The 14,616-nt window shown below is 41.7% G+C and overlaps 1 protein-coding gene across 8 annotated transcripts in view; it reads left to right on the top strand.

Annotated features, from left to right (window-relative positions):
- SLC5A1 (solute carrier family 5 member 1) overlaps positions 1 to 14,616 on the top strand; it is a 50,799-nt gene that overhangs the window by 3,764 nt on the left and 32,419 nt on the right. For 2 of the 8 annotated variants that reach the window (XM_064392556.1, XM_064392555.1), the window contains exon 3: positions 18 to 86. The exons of 4 other annotated variants lie outside the window; for them this stretch is intronic. The gene's annotated coding sequence lies outside the window, so the exon portion shown is untranslated. Of the gene's footprint in view, positions 1 to 17; positions 87 to 2,991; positions 5,627 to 14,616 lie in introns of those variants that run through there. 2 more of the 8 variants (XM_064392559.1, XM_064392557.1) reach the window with 1 other exon arrangement.

Genomic DNA, 14,616 nt, shown 5'->3' with positions numbered 1-14,616 from the left:
AAATGTCCTTTATTCAGGGATTTCTCCAGCAGAGGCTACTGAAGGAGCAGGGCTGGCAGAAGAGCATTGATTCCTCTCCCCAGCAAGTAAGGCACACATTGGCAGGAAGAAGGAGTTGCAGGGGGTTGGCAGGAGCAGCATTTTCCTCACAGGCTTTGTGACTCTTCTTGTGCCCTTCCAGCACAAAAGAACATCTGACTCTTGCAGAGGGCAGAGAAGTAGATGGATGACAGTGATTAACTGCTTTCCCTGCTGAGTAAAACGGGTCGTGTTCTCTGTCTGCAAAGCCAAACTTGTGCTTGCCCATGTTTTGTATGTTTTGACTCAGAAACAAGGCCAGTCCCGGGTGGTTATGTGTCTGTGGAGTGCAGCCCAGTGACTGCAGTGACACCTGCCCAGGGTGGGGGGCCTTAGAGAGCACCCAGAGGGATGCAGGGTGTGGGCACCATCTGTAGTGGCTTCCTGTCTCCACGGCAGCCTGGAGCAGCCCTCTCTGTTCCTGTCACTGCATCCCAGATCCAGAGCAGGCAGCAGAAGGCTGGGCCTGCCTCTGGCAGCAAATGGCCCAGGTCTCTCCAAGTGTTTGCTGGCTGGCCGAGGGTGAGTGAGATTCCAGCATGTCCTTAAAGAGCAGAGACATCTCTGCTCTCTTGTGCCACCTCAAGCTTTTTAAGAACTGCTGTTTGCCTCTTCTAAGCCCCTGTGGGCTCTAAGATGGTGTGGCAGGATTGGGAAGGATTGGGAAGTTCAGACTTTTCTGTCATTGGTACCATCAGAGCCCAGCATTGCTCAGAGATGAACATGCTTTGTACCACTGCTGAGTCATTCTCTGGGATTCAACAGCTGACACTTCCTCACTTTGAGATTGGCCACCAGCCTAGGCTAAAAGGGGACAGAATTAACTTATTTTTATTTAGTGGAGCCCAGCTTTAGCTGAGCTTATTAGCCCATTGTCAGCTGTGTTTAAAACAATTGCTTTAAATTTTTACTAAACACATTATGTGTGTATGTATGCTGTTAATTCTGCCATAAAGATTATGCTGAATCCTTGGATTAGGAACTGATTAAGAACCACTAAAGTGCCAGATCTCTGGGTAAGGTATAATGAATTATTCATGCTGTTATCCTAGTGCAATCACAATAATGTCTTGGTGCTAATTAGCAAGTGGATGGGCTGACACAAAGTAAGGAATACCCAGGAGATATTTTATTCAACCTGTATTCTGATTCCTTGTGATAAATATATTTTCTCACCTTACAATTTATTTCTTATTCAACAGAAACAAGTCTTATTTTTCTCTCTGTTATTTCAACTTTTGTTGTTTTAAATCATTACATTTTTAGGGCTAACTAGCCTGAGAACTAAAGCTTTTAAGAGCTTCTGGGACAGCTGCTGTCAAGTTTTACTATTATTCCTCACTATAACACTTTGTCCATATTGGTGAGCTGCATGTTACCATTTCTTCTATTATGTGTGATCTTTATTGTCTTATATCAATCAGAGCAGAATTTCTCTTATTCTTAATTAACCTAGAACTTGTATGTGCATTTGTAAATCATGGGAGTGAATTAGATATTTGTGCATGTTAATCTTTATTACTTAAGGCAACACAGTTTATAACAGATTTATTTTTGCTTGGCCATTAGTTATCACTCTTTATTTTCCTCTTTCTCCCTTTTAAGTAAATTCTCAGCATTTTGTTTTACTTAATGTTTTCATATATCATTGCTCATCAAAGAGATTTATCAGAAGTCCAACAAAAGGACATTGTTCTGTATTTTGCCATAGTTTCTTAAAAATTCCTAGTTTTTGAAATAAGACTGCAGCCTGAAGCATAGCTTAATGCAGATGTTTCAGTCTCACAGCTCAGCCTGAAAAAACCCCATCCCACAACCAAACCAAACTTCACCACCTATTTCCCACTTATTTTCTTCTCTAGCAGTTCTTTTCCTTAATTCTGTGCTGACCCTGCTGAGCTTTCCTTCCACTCCCCTGCAGGAATAATTCTGATAACTTCACGAAGATGTAACTGGTTTGTGAGACCTGTGGATTGTATGGGAATGCCCAGCTTAGTCTGATTTTTGTGTGAGATGTGCAGCTAGCTGCTCCATGGATATCTTTTGATTCAGGGAGGAAGTGTATGAGGACAGAAGAATAACTTGGGGGAGCCACTGCTGGCCTTCTTTGTGTCTGTCTCTGGTGTTTTTGTTTCTGCTCATCAACAGCATGAGATATTTATTCTCCCTTTCCTCTCCTCCTCCTCCCCTTTTCCTGTTTCTCTCCCTTGGCCACCACATCCTTCCTGGTGCTGCTTATCTCTGAGAATTTTTCTTCCCTCTCTCAGTTCTCACTCTGCTGTGATTAAGCACCTGGAACATTTCCAACCTGATGACTGCAGGGTTTTGCAATGAAACCCCTTGGAGATTTACTGAGTGGGCTGCTCTGAAGGAGCCAGACTTTATGAGCCCTAATGCCTGCCTTTGTAGAGATTTGGAAAGTGCTTGGCATATTAAATGCATTGTTGCTATCTGAGTAACAGCAACAATCTGCATGAGGTCTTGAGGTACAAAAATGTTTCCTTGTGACAAACTGAACAAAGTCCTTTGTACAGGAATGTGCTCTTTTCCTTTGTGCTGAGCTGCACAGACAGCTGGGCTGGTGGGCACTGCTGCAGGGACTGCTGGGAGCCTGTGGGTCAGTCTGAGACAAATATCTCATCTACAGCCACGCTCAAATTAGGTTTCTAAGCTTCACATAATTTAAAGTTTGGGTCTGAATAGACCAGCTGAGGTTCATCTTCACTTCAACTGTAAAAACCAAGTCACTTTTAGTAGAAGATGTCACAGCTGCAGCCCTGCATTGCTGAGCTGCAATGTTACAAACACAATCTCTACATCTGATTCTACATTAACCCCATCTGAAAAGAGTGGTGGAGAGCAATAATTGTGCTGAATAATCTGTAATAAGGTTTTGCTTTATAGAAACTATGTGAGGATGCCTTGCTGGATGCTGGATAGAAAAATACTGGGTGATAGACCTGGAAGCTTTCTGAGGAACATTGCCCTAAGCTTTTAGCCTGCAGGCTGTCCTCAGAAGGCAGAGCTTTTTGTTACTTTATCTTGCACTCAAGGCTGTATACATGGATAAAACACTGTGTATCAATAATGCTGGCCTTTTATTGCCAAGAAGCTTTTTCCCAGGGGTTTCATAGCCATTTAACATAAAGCTGGCAGTAACATTGTCTGCTGGCTGAGACTGGCCAGACCTGAAACAGGATTGAATGCAGGAAGGGCATTTGTACTCAGTAAATTCAAATATCTGGGAGTATAACACAACTGGAAGAAGATCTAGAAAATTAAAAAGAAGGGACACTCTTCCATCTTGGTGAGGGTCTGAAGGAGCTTTCAGTAAAAGGAAAACATGTTTTCCTCTGTCAGCTGGCCAAGTTCTTATTATTGTGGCTTCAACTACAAAGCAAAAGGAAGAGGGCAAAGAAATCTCCTCGAGTCCAGTACAGGTGTGGCAGCAACACCTGGTTATTGGCAGTGCTGTGACACAGCCCTGGTAGTCAGTCAGAGAATGGAAAAGTATTAGAAAATGTACCCATATATTCTATGTAGTGTGATTTCCCTGTGTCTCTGGAGATTTCTGACAGTTTCTTCTGGGTTGTCAGAAGTCCCTTCCATAAATCAGTGTTTGAACCATGCTTAAACCTCCTGTGACCATGCGTGCTTTGCTTCAGAATCTCTGACCTAAATAACGTATTAGAGATTAGAGAATTAAAATTTTTTAAAAACAAATTGTGGTTCAAATAACTTAAAATTTCTCCTTTTTTGTCTTCTGTCTGTCCTTCAATCTGTCCATCCACTCCTTTTCCTTGCATCTATCCTTGATACAAAGTTCATATTTTTACCTCAATTATCTTTTATCCTGCTCTTCCCTGGGCCCTCTTTTGTCCTTTCTGACCTATCTTCCCACTTAAAGTACTTTTTTCCCGGCCTCATGGAGCATTGCCATGGTGACCACATGACATCACTGCACTGGGAACGGTTGCCTAGGAAACCATGTGATGTCATTGCACTGGAGGCAGTTGCCATGGTTACTGAGTTGGCTGAGGTAACTGGGAAAAGGGTTTGTCATCTGATGGGTGCCAGGAAATGTTCCCATAAACTGGAATAAAGGAGAGACTTTTATTTATATTTTTATATTGCAGGGAGGGCTGCCTGTGACTCAAAGACCCCATTGCTGTGTGTCCTCCTGGACCTTCTCTGGCTGGGCTGTTTCCATTGGTCTCTGGGGTCTTGCCCACCTGTTTCTACTGTTGAATGTTACTGTCAACATCAAACCACAAGAGAATGGAGAAAAGCTGTGTTCTCCTGTGGTTCTGCACAAGATGGGATTGCAGTTTCTATTGCTCTTTGTTTTTTCCTCTTTGGTTCCCTTGGATTCTGAGATAAATAGCCCAGCCCAGTATTTATCCCAGCAGACATCAGAGGTGCTGTAACAGTGGATGTCACAGCCTCAGCTTGCTGAGGCTCTGTGTGCCTGTAATTTGTTTTCCACTTCTTTCCTACCTTTCCCAGTTTCTGTTTCATCACTGCTGACACATACCTGTCTTGTTTTAATAATTTCAGCACTTCCCAGAAATGTCCTATATGAAAGGTGAAGCAGAGGTTAAATAAAAAGGAGGAGGCAGCTATTAGAGATGGGAAAGGCACTGAAGAACAAGTTTAGTGAGTGTGTGTGATTCATGTGAGGATGTGGGGATGTAAACAGTGGTTAGCACTGTTTGTGATGTGCAGATCTGTATCTCTGTCAGCATTTGTGTTTGTACAAAAACACACATGCAATTGCTCTATGGAGAAATAAATAACTTTTAATGAAAATAGATTTCCAAGCTGTCTGCAATTTGAGAGAATTACATGTCTAGGGCATTTTAGTCAAGTCATGCATGTGTGAGTGTGACTGCCTCCACATGTCAAGTAAAATCTCTGCTCTCAGTACCCCTGCAGATGCTCTGGAGTTCACTAGAAACTAGTTACAAACTTCCCACTGAAGTTCATGGGATGAGCCATTCTTTAGCCCCACTGTGTGCAGTCATCTTCAGGCTGAAAATCAAAATCCTTACAATTTCTGTGGAGCTGCAAACAGGAATGCAGTCAAAGAAGCTAAGGAGAGTGCTGATGTCAGGCCAGGTGACTGAGGAGTTTAGGGGCACCTGAACTATTGACTGAAATCCAGGGCTCCTGAAATGTTGGGAGGAGGCTGGAATGGGGGTAGCAGCTCAGCTCTGGCAGAACTAGGTGGGAAATCCAGAAGAGGAAATGTAACTTCATTGGGCAGGGAACAGAATTTCCACTTAGGTATGGGGGGAAGAAAGGGAATAGAGGTTGGGGGTTTTTAATGTTTGTTTATTTGGGATTCCCCTCCTTATGCTTTACAAGTACTGCTTGATTGACTATTTATTTGTTCAGCATACTGAACAAAGCAATCTCAGACTTTGTGCCAGGGTAACTGTAAAATAAATTGTGCTTCATACCTGAAATCATTTAATGTCATTTTGATCAGATGGCAAGGAACAAAACAGCTCACAGAGGGGGAAAGCAGCAGCCAGTCAGTGCTCAAGTGAGACATGAATGTCACTTGCTTGTGCTTGTGCTTCAGATCTGTGTGTAAATCCTTAAATTCTAGTTTGAAAACAGTGTTTAGTTAATTGCCATGCAATGGTGGGGTTTGAAGATCAGGCTGTTCTGTTCATGGTGAGCCAAGGGACTTGCATCACTGTAAAATATGTCAGTAATCATGGCCTGTCCTGGCCTTTAATGGGCTGGAGCAGCCTTGCAGGTACTAGCCTGGGATGTTGCTGGATCTGTTATTGAAGGGATATTTGATCCTACTTTAAATGGCCACTTGTGTTACTTCTTCTGTTAACTGAGCTTCAGAATGGCCCCTGAACTTGGGTTTGTTTTATTTCAACACTCTACCTGGCAATTCGAGGTTATTGTATTTAAGTACATTTTAAACATTTATGTTTGGATGACATTTACTGGTAAAATATGAGAAAGCAAGCAAGAAACTAGACTGTGTTTGTTCAACTGTCAGGGAGCTGGGGGAAAAGGTTGGTAGAGCTTATGGGGTTTTGGTAAATTTTACCTGAAATCCATATTTTTATGATTCATACTCCCGCTTTTCCTGTCTCTGGACTTCCACCAATGTCAGGTTTCTGTAAATGTTTAAATAATAATTGTATGCTGTGCTATAGCAATACTGGGGATCTCAAGAGGTACAGAACTGTAGATTTGTTTTCCACTAGTGTGAAGCTCTTGGGGTTTGTACTGGTGAAGCTCTGAGCAGCAGTGGAGGTGCTTTGTGGTGCTGCAGGACACAGTCCTGTGAGAGCTCAGCTTTTGCTGAGTAGTGCTTCCATCTGCTGGAGAAGTTTGTTTGCACAGCATTCACTCTGTACTCAGAGAAATGAAATCTTGCTCATTAAACCCCCAAGGATTTAATCATCATTAGTTACTATAAGAAAACAAGTTCCTCTGGGATTTTAAGCAGCTAACACAAATCACTTGGGTGCTCTATAGCTTTACATCTAAAAGATGTAACTCGGCCAAACTGGAACCAGTACGCTTATGTTTTATTCTAAAATATCACCACTTTCACAGCAGTAATATAAGTTAAAGCACAGATTCTACAAACATCTTCCTAGAGGGTGATTCTGTGGCTTGTGACTCAAACTGGTGCTTTCACAGAGGCTGCAGGACTGTCCCTGTGCACTGCATGGCTGAGCAGGATGGGCAGACACCCCTGGGGACAGGATGGCTTTCAGAGCTGGCACTAGAAAGTTCACTCAGCATTATTTACACTTCCACTGCACATCAGGACCTGGGCTCCCAAAGCATGTTTTTGAATTGTGGAATTAACTTATTTGCAATAAACTTGAGAACCTTGAATAAAATTTGTGTCTGGAGACCCTGTAGCCCAGCTAACAGAGTACTTCCCTGCCCACCTTTCTCTCTTTAATGAGTTATTTTCTCATTTTTCCTGCAAACCCATTGATCTATTGAAAGAACAGCATGAAATGGTTACTCTACCTTTGCATTATCTTTTTATTCTTATTACGTTGTGGGTGCAAATAAAAAAAATCCCACCCCAAACCATAAAATTCGTGGAGAGCAAATTTTTAATGTGTTACTTATTGTTTATGACAGTGTTGTTGGGAGTGATGGTATCAGAACACCTTTGGACTTGATACAGAGGCATTACAAATAAATACAACATTCTTATGTTCCATAAAAATGGTAACTTTATCTATAAAATTAGATATAAAGTAAATTATAAATTATATATAAAATCCATAAGCTTATCTATAAGATTAGATGTACTAGTTCAGGATAATTTTAGAGGAAGTAATAAAAAACATGTAGGTTCTTATAATGTAATCCTGTATGAAGATTACATACTGAGATATGTCTATTTATATTTATTTAAATATATTAATTCAATAAACAATAAAAAGGACAATAAACAAGAAAGCCAGAGCACCTTGCCCCTGCCTCCCTGCAACCTCTGCAATTCTGTGTCCTTTGGGATCATCCAAAGGATCATCACTTGCTATTTCACTGGATAAAAATCATCCATTGTACACGTGGAAGTTTGAGATGGCCTTCAAGGGCCAACCCCCTGGAACACATCAGCTCCATCTGCTTCTAATCTCGGGCTGCACAGGGCAGCTGTCATGGGGTATTGGGCTTGGCTGTGCAAGGATCACCAAACGCCCTCAGCTTTAAGGCCAGGACTTGGAATCAGGGCCAACCACCAAAATAGAGATGGATTTTAGGGACTTCATGTTTTAAAATGATGAGAGTGGTAGGAAATACAGACTTTAGATTTGCTTTTGTTTTTCTTCTACTGCTAAGGAGAAATAATTCAAGATGTCTTTCACTGATGACACTTACATGTTTTGTAAGTAAATTGGCCATATGTGGGGTTTGTGCCTTTTTGAAAATAAACAGCTCAGTACTTCTAGGCAGCAAATATTCTGCTCTGGGTGTTGAATGTGGGAAACAAATTTGTGAGTGGTAGGAACACTACAGTCAGGTCCCAAATCCATCATTTGTGTGGACAAATAGCTCCTGTTTACCTTAGCAGCCATCAGAAGCTGTCTTTGAGTAGGATTAATTAAACTGGATGTGCAGTTTAAAAATCACATGGAAGCCAGAGGCAAAAAGCTTAGGCAGTTATTGTTTTCCTTGTGTTGTTACTTCACTTGCAGGAGCAACAATATCTGAAGCTGTCATTGGTAGTAATTTAATACAGAGGATTTTCTTGGATTAAAAAAAAAAAAACAACAACAAAAAAAACCCACCCCAGGCTGTCCATCCATCATGCAATATATGCAAATACAGGCAGAAGAAGTGCTTTTCCCTGGGTGCCCCTGCAGGAGCACATTCCACTGCTGATGGCTGTGCTTTGGTCCCCAGAGTGTTTTGGCTGTCAGTATCTTTATGGCTCACATACCTCAGCGGGCTGTAACTCACACCTGCAAGTCTCTGCACAGGGAGCTTCAATTTCTCTTTACTACCTGTGAACTGAGATGAAGCTACTTACTCTCCTTGTTAATGGATGCATTTGCTCTTGCTGCTTCAAACTGTTTTCTTGAGAAATTATTAATAATTTAGTATTTAGCCAATTGTCAATTCTTAATTTTTGTTAAAAATCTACTTAAAGTGGCTTTAATTCCCTCTTGCATGATGTCATAGCTTTGGACAGTGCCATATCCCAGGGAAATTATGTTTTTTATGTGCTTCATGTAGGATTATAAACACAGAGGTGTTGGGATATTGTGTTGATGGACATGATTCAAATCATAAATTGCCATGAAATTTCAGAACCGGTTCCAGCAGGTCAAGAACATGAATGCAAAATTGTCACACCCTGGTTGTCAGTGATCAGATTCACAAGAATTGATGACAGATTTTTAATTGGATAAAGTAATAGGCAGAAAATGTTTTCCCCTGAAAAATGTATTTATACCACATAAAGCACAGTAATGCTCCTTAACTTTGGAGATTATATTGTTTATTTTAAAGGAAGAAAAATGTCTGTGTGTGTACAGGAGGAGGGGAGGCTGAGTATTGATTTGAGCAGTTGAGTCATGGAAATCAATTTCCTTTTCAGTTCCTGGAGAATGGCGTTGCAGCTGGTGACTGCCTCATCCTTTGTGTCATTGATGGGGCAGAGAGCAGTTCTGCTCTCAAGCAGGAGGCTGCTGTGCCTTGGGTGCTTTGTTCAGCTGGGAATTATGATTTGTTTCCAGTGGTTGAATGATGTCAGCGACATTCACAGGTGAAGCTCTGGCTGATGTACCTGTTTGAAAGCTTTCTGGATGTTGTCCTCTCTACACCTTTGTGATTATAGAGCATCCTGAGCTGGAATGGACCCACAAGGATCATTGATTCACAGTCCTGGCTCTGCACAGGACGCCCCAAAATCCCACCCTGTGCCTGTGTTCCCCAAACGTTTCTGGAGCTCTGGCAGGGTTGGCACAGCCTGGGGATGCTCTGTTGTGTGGATCAGGGCTGGTTTCAGTCTCATTCTGTTCCATCTTGGGGAGCAGCAAGCTGAGGCAGTTCTGTAACATTCTAAAGGGTCAGTGGTGCTCAGCTTGGTGCAGCTGGGGACTCCTGATTACCCTGATCAGCCCAATGGCAGAGAAACAGGACAGGGTTCTCTGCCTACACAACAGTTTTGCTGCCCTCTTTCCTTCCCTGTGCCCCCTGTACTGGTTCAGTGCACACCTTGGCTCTTCATATCAATTCTGTTCAGTCTGATTTGTAAGATGTCTCTCATACTAATTGTTCCGTTGTAAATTTTGGTGTTCCTTCCACCTTCTTTTTTCCTCCCTATCTATTAGATGGTGTTTCCACATGTTTAATAATCCTTTTGTTGTGTTTCTTGGTTCAGATGCAACACTTTTTCCATGTTTGGAATTGTTTCTTTCTAAGTTTCTGATTACTTTAATAAATAAGCCAAATAGATGAGTGCTGATTGTAACTTTCCTCTGATTTTTGGTCCTGATGCCAGTGGAAGTCAGCCTCCCTTAACTCTGAGCACTGCATGGATTACTGGTTAGTAAATGTTTTAAGGTGCTTATGGATCACATGATTGTATTCTTCACTACTTGCTTTAGCTACTATGTGAATGACAATCTAAGAATATAAATGAGTTAATTACCTCGTGCTTCGTGTTAGAAGTTCAGTGTTCCAGAGTTTGCTCCTTTTCAGAGTTAGAAGGTTGGAGCCAGCCAAGATTTACGTGGTGTTGAGTATGTTACTTTTTTCCATGGATGTGATGCCAAAAAAAAAAATTCTTCGTCTACTATCACTAAACCTTTCCAGACTTATAGTGGAGCTTTTATATTTCTTGTAAAACAAAATGTTAGCAGTGCCTCAGAGTGGCACTGTGATGATCCCTGCTGACATCAGCCACAGGAGTTAGCTGTGCCTGTGCTTATTCACCACAAGTCTGTTTTTTCACCAGTACAGCTTGTGTAGTTTAGGATTTCTTTTCTGTGGATCTGGGATACCCTCTTGTGGATCACAAAGCACGTTGAAGTTCTGTAACAGATTGCAGCCTATTTCCTGTAACAAGTTGTTCTGTAGAAAAACAGGAAATAAAATAAGTAACTTGTTTTTTCTCCAAGGTTTCTTCAGGATAAACCACAGTGCAGCCTTACAAATTTAATTCCTGGGATATCATTCTGGTTTGGTTTTTTTGTGGTTATTTTTTTTAAGTGTAGAATATTTAAGTGGATAACCAGGGAGTTAATGAAATTTACTGATGTAAAAAAGTGAAGATGGTCTTTGCATGAATAAGGACTTAGATAATAAAAGCAGGAACCTGCAGTTGGAGCACCTTTATAAAGACTAGAGAAGGCTCTTCTCTTCTGCCAGTGTCCTTGCTTTGTCAAAGGGTAGATCCACTCTTCTGAATTCATAATGTTTTAGAAGCCTTATCAGCAGGGACCTCTGGCATGGTCCTGTACAAAGCTCGTGTACAAACCTTATTAAAAAGCACATGATATGTTTGTTGCCAAGGAAACATAAGCCATTAAGCCTTAGGAACATAATTCATAAAAACAAAATTTTAGCTATTAACATCTACTTTCCCCATTAGTGCCACGAGAGCTCCATGAAACAGCCTTGCAGTCTCCAGCTAATGGATGTGACATAACTGGGAACGAGGAGGGAAACAGGAATTCACTGAGCTCACAGTGAGGAGAGGGCAGGACAGGTTTGCTCCCATCTCTTGTGCTCATGAGGCACTCAGCACCTGTTTGTCCCATCCTGTTCCTGCTCAGTATCAACCACATCAAAGACAAGTCTTTGCTAAGCAGGGAAAGATCAGGCCTGCATTTTCATATTCTATTTGGAATATGAAAGTAAAAACTCAGAGTGGGAAAAGAAAAAGTGAAGTATTTTGTAGTGGTTTCAGATTTAATATCTTAGTAATTTTAATTGTTGCTTCTCTGGATTTGGTATGTGTATTCTGTTATAATTAGCTAACTCACAATGGGTTTAACATGAATTGTGCTTATAGATAGCATTTTAATTTTTTTTGTTTGTTTTGATCATTCTCAATTTGCTCTTAAAATCTATAAGCTGTATTCTTCCTCTTCATCCTTCTCTTTTTAAGAATTAAATTTGATTCATTAATTTTTTTCATCCTAATACTGCAAAGTACTTAGAAATTTCTTGTGGAGAATCCACTGTGGCTGCAGAGGTGTTCTGTGCCAAAATCCCACTGTACTTGTTCTAGGAAACATTTCTAGGAGAAAAAAAATGAGGAGTAAAGGGAATGTGGCTCAGTTTTTCCTGATCTAAGCTATTGGTTGCCACTCTCAAGTGTCCAGGACCACAGCCAGGATCCCAAGGCTGGCCTGAGTTATTGTGACACTTTGCAGTCATGCAAGTTCAGCTTTGGGATCAAAAAGCCAAAGTGAGCTCAGGGTCATTACTGCACTTTATTCTCAGCCCTTCCACCAATCTTGAGCCATCATTTCTGTATTTGAGAGCAGAATTAACATTGCTGTCTGGAAAAAGTGCTGAATTTACTGGAGTGGGGTAAGGCTTATGAATCACTGGGATATGTAGCCTCATCCATCAACAATTCAGTGTAATAAATCAGTTACAGTCAGTTGATGAAGTCCATTGCCAGCTTTTCCCAGAAGTTATTTGGGCACCTCTCCTGCAGCTCTGGAGAGATCTGTGTATGAACTGAGCAAATGGTGATTAGGAGCTCCCAGACTTTGCCCCCACAGCCCTGGTGTGGTTTCAGTCAGCTCATGTGCAGTTTCTGCTCACATTAGTCACAATGAAGTGGGGATCTGAGGTGCACTCTGCTTTCTCCAGGGTTTGCTGGGCCTTTGCCTGATAACAGCCACAAGGATCTGGCAGTGAGTGATTAGTAAAAAATTAGTATATGGCAGTATTGACTTTTTCAGCTCTGAACTGTGAGAATTACAATTTGTCAAATCTCTGACTTGTGAGACTGTGATAGCAGAGCCGGGTGCAGAGATGAACTTGTCAAACAGCCTTGTACAGCAGGGTAGATTTAAAGAAAAGGAAACGTGTCAGGGATCTCCAGATAACATAACTTGAAGTGTGCCTCCAGAGAACATGAAGGGCAAGGCCACCTTCAAAGCTAGATCAATTGCTCAAGACTGTCTGATCAGATTTTGAAAACCACCAGGAGCAGAGATTTCTGTCTTTCTAGACAACCTATTTCAGGACTACACTGAATTTTTTTCTCTTCTATATCCACTCCTGATTTCTCCTGCCCCAATCTGACCATTGCTTCTTGCCCTTGCACTGTTATCTCTAAGAAGTGTCTTTATCTTACATGTAATTAGCCTTTAAATGTTTGATTACCACGGCTGGATTCCTTTCCCAAACCTTCCCTTCTTGAGGCTAAACACACTCAGCCTCTGCTCACATGCCATGTGGTGCAGGCACTTCACTATTTAGTGGCCCTTCCCTGAGCTCCCTGCAGGTTATCAGGATCACCTTGGTGACAAAAAGCCCAGGGTGGGACAGGGTGTCCCAGGTGCTGCCTCAGAGGCACGAGCAGGGCTCCCTGCCCTGCCTGCTCCCTGTGCTCTGCCAGTGCAGGCGCTGCCATTGCTGTTAGCACAGTGCACAAAAGGATGTCCTCAAATGATCTGTGGCCTGATACCCATGTGTTTTCCTCTGCAAAGCAGGAAATCAGGACAATTGTATAACACAGAAGTTTGTGCAGAAGTTTCTTCTTTGATGTTAGCTTTTTTTCCAAGTTCAGTGTCAGGAAAAGCACAGAGCTACTGCAAGGACACTCGAGCCTCATGAGTGCCTGGGTGCTGTACCATTTCTGCTCTGCCATTCAAACACAACGTGCCAGGCTGTGGCAAAAAGCACCCTGACTCTGGGAGAGACGACATTTCTGTCACTGGTGGGACTCCAGTGCTTATTGGGCAAAACAGCAACCAGCAAGGAGCAGGGACTAAGCAGTGAGAAGGGAAAACCTGGGCCTGCACTGCTCTATTTTCAAGCAGTCTGGGACTTCAGATCTGCCACCACAACCTGGGAGGTGACCCCAGCCATGTGGGAATTTCTTGGCCTGTTGTTATGGATGCACAAGTATTAGTAGCAGGCTTGCTTTGTGCAGCTGTAGGGAGCTAACTTTACTGCTCCGACAGTGAAGGTGTCCCCTCCTGTCCCCAAATCTTGAAGAATTTTGTCTTGATGGATGTTATTGAGCAGTGATTTGCACATTAAGGTCACCTGGGCTCTGCCATGGTCTGAGGTGGATTCACTGAAGCATCTGATCATGATGAAAAGTCTTACATGGTAAAATGAGTCTCCTTTCTGCCAGTTGTTCTGGACTCTTAAGGAATCATTAACAAGTAGTAAAATAATAGCCACTCTAAAACACTTTGGTGTCCTGTGATTGTACAACAATGGTTATTATTCTCTACCCCTTGTGATCTCCTTGGAGAAAGTACAATTTAAATACTATTTCAGTCAAGTGAGACAATTTCTAATGTATGAACACGTAAAAGTAGCTTTTTATGTGTTTCCTAATTTGGATACTCAGCTTTCTTATAGAAACTCCTATCACTGATAGGAAATCTCTCAGAAATTGTCAAAGTGGCCATATAGTGTAAAAAAATTAATTTTCAGGATGTGGAAAAAATTCCAAAAAGTTAAAAGTATACAGTTTTTTAGCAAACACATGTGCTATTCCTCTGACAACTGAAAGGGCCTCACTGATATTGTCATGAAATTATTTTTTAAAAAATTAATATATGGTTTGCTTTCTCTCTAAAGTATTGGAATAAAATTTTATCTGTGAGCACAAATGGAAGCTCAAGCTCTTAACTGTCCCTCTGGGCTACACCCAGAGTGTTGTGGAATGTGCATCTCCCATTCTATCTGTGATCTCTGCATGATGTTCCCTAAACATTCACTCTTCTTTTGCATGAGCTTAAGGGAGGACCACTGACATTTGAGGAGTTAGAAGAGATTTTTGCTCTTCTGGGACAGATCTCCCAGAGCAGATTGGGAGCTTGTATT

Source organism: Passer domesticus, chromosome 17 (assembly GCF_036417665.1).
Source record: "Passer domesticus isolate bPasDom1 chromosome 17, bPasDom1.hap1, whole genome shotgun sequence".
NCBI lineage: Eukaryota > Metazoa > Chordata > Aves > Passeriformes > Passeridae > Passer > Passer domesticus.
Note: the sequence above shows the minus strand (reverse complement) of the source record. Positions and strands in the feature narration are given on the sequence as shown.